This window comes from Corylus avellana, chromosome ca1 (assembly GCF_901000735.1).
Source record: "Corylus avellana chromosome ca1, CavTom2PMs-1.0".
NCBI classification, from domain to species: Eukaryota; Viridiplantae; Streptophyta; class Magnoliopsida; order Fagales; family Betulaceae; genus Corylus; species Corylus avellana.
The window spans coordinates 17,740,392-17,746,391 of NC_081541.1; positions in this window are offsets into that span (position 1 = coordinate 17,740,392).

Sequence of the window (6,000 nt, forward strand, 5' to 3'; positions counted from 1 at the left end):
GAAAGAAAACTGTGCCAATGCACTTATTAACATGACTAATATGAAATCACATGAAATTCCTAAGTACGCCCGCCCCCATTCCGGCCTCCTAATGCAACTTGATCACTACCTGAAACAAGAAATAAAACTGATGAGCCCAAAGAGGGCCCAGTAAGTGAAATCCACAACCATAAGCAGTTTTTACTTCTTGTCCCGTTTAGAAAATTGGAACTCATAACTACATATGTTCCCAGTATACTTTTAAGAAAACACAGAAAGCACATAAAATATGTTATTATCAATAAAATTGTTTATAATCTTTATTTCATACTAGGGCCCATGTATACTGTTACTCCTGTATGCTAGAGTTGCGCAGTCCTTGCAACCTGAGATGAGATACTATGGCCGCAGCCCCGTTTCCTGGCCAGCCGATTAACTCTGGGTGCACTCAACATGGCAAGAAAAACTATGATGGAACCACTTTCTGGTAGAGCATCTTTCAGCAGTTGCGCCTCCATCCTTAGCATCGGTACCGAGCTTCTCTCTTGTTTCTCTTGGGGCCAAAAATATACTCCTCCCTACATGTACCCTCATTTTATCACACTCTTTTCTCATTTCTTGTACTTCTCTAGGTACATCTTAGGGCAACATGTAGGAAGATTTATTATCATTTTCTCAAAATTCTCTTTATAAGCATCAATATTTTCACAATGTTTCTTTTTTCTCAAACTTGTCATGCATGCAGCATAATTCTATAATATAAACAAAAATAATCAGTTGCAGTTTGATACAAAATTGCATAAATAGCATGACATGATAATTTTTCTGGAAGGGATAGTAAATTCACTTACCTCTTGACTGCAGTAAAAAATTTTCTCTGACTGCTAACTAGTCTCCTGAAGGAAATACAGACACGTTACTACCCTCATACACATCACAGTAAAGCATTCTATTACTACTATGAGTTGGCTTGCTAATCAATTGAGAATGAACTTATTGAGGTATTTAGGTATGCTTCCAAATAAATTCCAGAATCTATCTTGTTACTTGGGATTCATGTACATATATTTATATAATATAACTTAATGTACTTTAAATTATTTTGTTTTATAAAAATTACTCTCATTTATTCTATATCATCTATATAGATAGATAAGTATACTTTAACCCTACTATACACATATATACACTCCGAGATACCACCTATATATATATATATATATATATATATATATATATATATATATATTTAAAGGATTTATAAATATTCATATACATGAAGAATACTTTAAAGTATATATATATATGTGTGAGTGTGTGTGTACTTCCCTACTATACACATATACATTCCAAGATACCACCTATATATATATATATATATATATATATTAAAGAAACAATCAGATGTACATATATTTGAAAATCATTCAAGTCATTATGTATATATATATATATAAATATATCTCTATACTTTAAAGTATTCTTCATGTATATGAATATTTATATATCCTTCAAATATATATATATATGGATGGCAGTGAGCGTTTGTAGATCTACGGCTAGAGTAAAAGAAATACATTAGGAGAACCCTGCTTAAGTGTTAACAGAGAAGGCTTGAGTGAAATATGTATGCATGGCATGTAATAATAGTTTATTCCCACAAGAGACAAAGTAGGTGTGAGATATATATGGCTGCACATGAGGAGTAAAAAGAAAACAAATCTCTCTTTCCCACAGGGCCGGCTCAATGTATTTTGGGGCCTTAGGCGAAACTTTGAAATTGAGCCTTTTTTTTTTAAGTAAAAAATAATAATAATAATATTAATATTAATATTATATTTTTATTTAAAAATCATTATTCTCGTTTTTTGAGATGCAAAATTGCTGATTAAATTTTTATATTCAAGATTTTCTAACATCTTTTTTTTAATTGATAATATAGTTAATCCATTTAATCTCTCTTGTGACATTGTTGATCTTAGGTAGGATTTTGTCAATTTTAATTTTGAAAAACTTCTTTCTGTAGAAGCAACTGTAACAGGTATTATCAATAAAATTCTATAAGCGATACATGCATTTGGAAAAGAATCAAGTATTTTTATATAATTTAATATGCCAATTGGAGCACTTTCTATGATTAGAAAGTGGAGAGGCGGACAGAGAGTGGTATTTAAAATGCATGCCCCTGGTAGCCAGCATTATATTCTATGGAGTCTATGTTTTTGGCCATTGCCTATCCCAATATAATAAAATAGGAAATAAATCAATAATATTTTATTTCTAATTATGAGAATTTATCACCAAATTCTCATCATTTATAATAATTAATAAATCAGTTTTTTTTTCTTTCTTTTTTTCTTGAATTATATCTAGAATTTATAATGGGCTTATTAATTGGGGCCTCATTAAATTGAAGCCTTAAATTTTGATGAATTTTTTTTTTGGGTCTTATTAAAAAAAAATTGGGCCTTAAAATTTTTTTTTTTTTTTTGGCCTTTTAAATTGAGGCCTTATTTATATTACTTACTCATCATGATTAGAGGCCTTAAGTTTTTATGGAAAAAAATATAATAATAATAATTGGGCCTTAAATTTTTTTTGTCCAAATTTTTTTTTTTGGGCCTTATTAAATTGAGGGCCCTAGCCGAGGGCCTAACTCGCCCAAGGCTTGAGATGGCCCTGCTTTCCTACTACAAGACAACACGGCAGCCAAGGCAAAAATATTGAAATTTTGACCCACTTGTGCTTGAAATAAGTATATATATAAGTAGAAGAAAAAACAAATTGTGAGGCAAAAGAAGCCATACCTGATGCATACTGAGAATTGAATGAATACAGTGCAGGGAGAGCGATGTGAGGAGATAAGGTGGAGAGGCAGAATTTTTTTTTTTTTTTCTTTCTTTTTTGGTGTGAAGAAAGAGCTTGTTTCATTCCATTAAATAGGTTGTATAAAACAGACACGGAAATAGGTTTTGAGGAGCTTAGGGTTTTCCTTTGTAGTCGGCGCCTAGGGCTTTCAATATATATATATATAGTACATCACTCTCCCTTACTCCTTGCATCTATATGCATACTGCGCTTCCATATCCCCCTCCGTTGTTGGTATCAGAGCCCTAAGAGTTCCGATCTCTTTGCTGCTTGATGTACACCCTGCTCTCTTTTGACCCCCCCTGAGTATAGTCTTGTTCTTTTCCTCTTTATTTACTCCCTGTTAACCTTTCTCTGTGTCGAGCTCCTAGTTGTTAGACGGTAGTCCACCACCCCGTCACTACAGTTGTAAGAAACGATAGTTTACCACCCCGTCACTACAGTTGTTGAGGTATCTATAAGTCCCGTTGAAAGCCTGGGTTGGCGTGTTAGGGCGTGAAGAAGAGACTGTGGGCTAGGGCAAGGGTATGTGTGAATAGTTTTGGTTTCAACTGCGGGTTAGGCCAAGGGTATGTGTGGATAGTTTTGCGTCTAGGAAGGACATGCTTAGGAAGTTTGCCCTGTGAGTGAGTACCTAGGATGAGATCCTTTAAGACTTTGCCTAGTGAGTAATTTTGAGTTTAGTTTGTGTGTCAAAATGTGGAGATCTAATTCTTCTGTTAGCCCCAATTCTAGCTTACCACCTGACGTGGTTAATTTTGAATACTTTTCTGTTGAAGCTGATTCTGATTTTAAATTTGATAAATGGAACATCCCTAAGCTGGACGCTAAGGATGTTTACACTACTTCTTGGTTTAAATCTTCTTTTAAGATTTCATATTCTATCAAAACTGTCGAACAAACTTTTGCCATATCAGGTAATAACCAAACTATTACCTTGTTTAACAAAAAATTTGTTAATGATTCTCTTGCCAAAGGTTACAAGTTTTTGTATATTGGTTCTGTTTAAGTTGCTATCAAGCCATTGACTCGACTTGGTATTAATGCTTCTGTTTTGTTGTGTTTGCGTGACGCAAGATTTGCTGATTTTCGTACCAATATTCTTGGCATGATTCAGTCTTCTCTGTTTAATGGCCCTGTCCATTTTGATGTTTTCCCCAATATTTCTCTTGCTTTGAATGATATTCATATTTTAAAAGCTTCGACGCTTAATATTCTTACCTCTGGTTATAATATGGAAGAAGGTAGCAGACCTCTTGCTATCATCTACCGTATTCATTATAAATTGATGAAGACAAATCTAGATCCACAAGCTGTGATCAAGAATCCAGGTGAATCTACTTTGTTAATTCAAAGTTCTACTCAGAATGCTAATATCAAAACTCCAAAAATGATTCGTTGGGATGAGATTGACCTCCCCAACGAGTGGCTTTTGGAAGGTGTTGCAAAACCTTCTCGAGTAGTGAATGATGCCTCTAATCTTAATTACATCCAGCAATACATGGATGGATCTGTCAAAATCAATTTTTCTGATTTAGGACTTTCGGGTAGAATCGAAAGACCTTTGTTGGTTAACGAACGAAGGAATTCTTTTACTGGTTCCACAACCTCAGAAGGACTCCGACGTCGTGATAAAGATATGGATGAGTCTCTTAACGCTCCTCCTCCTCTTTGTCCTGTTGTTAACCCTGATTTGAAACTCAAAGGAATTTCTACCGATTCCCAGGTTTCTTCTGCTTTTTACTCTACTAGAAATCATCCCCAAACGGATGACGAAGGTGGATCTGTTATCCCCAAACGGATGACAAAGGTGGATCTGTTTCTCCTTCTGCTTCTGATTTTAATGCTCCTCTTCCCACTGCTCCTCATCATCAGTGTAATGTTATCACTGCTACTGCTCCCATCAAAGATTTCTTTTCTATCATTGATTGGCCTGCTTTGAACAAAGATTTTAATTCTTCTGAAAATCGTGGTTTACGACATGCTTACCGTGCCAAATATTCTGAAAATGAACGAAATCTCATTAGGGTCAAATGGGCCCAGATGATGATTAAGTCCCAAAAACATATTTTGTTTTTTGATTACCTTCAAAAACATTTCCCTGTCAATAATGTTTTGAATGTTGTCAAAAAGAATTTTGCCAAAGAAGATAAATCTATCATCATATCTTCTCATCCTCCTCTTGACAATACTCTTCTTGATGTCAATAAAATTGTTGTTAAATGTTCCCCTTTCAAAACTCATGATGATAAAAATCCTATTAATAATGATAGGGAGATTATCGAACAAAACAATTTTGTTTCCCACTCCCTTCATATTTTAGGACAACAATTGGACCGTATCGAATAGAAGATCCCCTCTCTCCCTTTTGATCCAAAAGTTTCTTCTACTCCTTCTAAAATTGAAAAACCCCTGATTTCTCTCCCTGATTTGAAAAAATCTTCTGGTTTAAAAACGACTTCTCAAATGAACCTTAAGAAAGTCAACAAATTGCTTTCTGAATTGACTATTGCTCATGCCAGTTCTTCTGGACAAAATTTTGGTACCAAAAAGTTTCCTCTTCTAATTCTGAAACTTCTTCTCAGGATTCTACTGATTCTGATATTAGAATCCTTGAACAAAACTTTGGTAAGATTGAGATGGAGCCAAAACTCCAAAGGATTTTGACGGATCCAAACCCTTTAATCTTACAAAGAATTTTTATTCAAAACCCACTCCTCCTGATTTACAATTTGAGGAAAGGTTTCTCCAATCCCAATTCTCTGTCTTTTTCTGATAAATTGTATGAATGGAATATCGATGGTTTGTTTGAGCAAGAACTGCTTAATAAGATGAATCATATGCCCATGGTTGCTAACGCCTATCTCACTAATCACAATAAAAGCCAAGCTGATATTGTGGATTTACTTGGTACTGGTTTTTCTGGTTCTCTTAGAAATTGGTGGGACAATTATCTCACTGAACTGAGGAGAGATCAGATCAGGAAAGCAGTAAAAAGTGATGAAGAAGGAATACCCATTTTCAATGAACAAATTGGTAATGGGTGAACCTGACGGTGTTAACTCTTTGATTTATACAATTATCAAACATTTTGTCGGTACTCCCTCTAATATTACTTCTCGTATTTCTGATTATTTGAATAATCTTCGATGT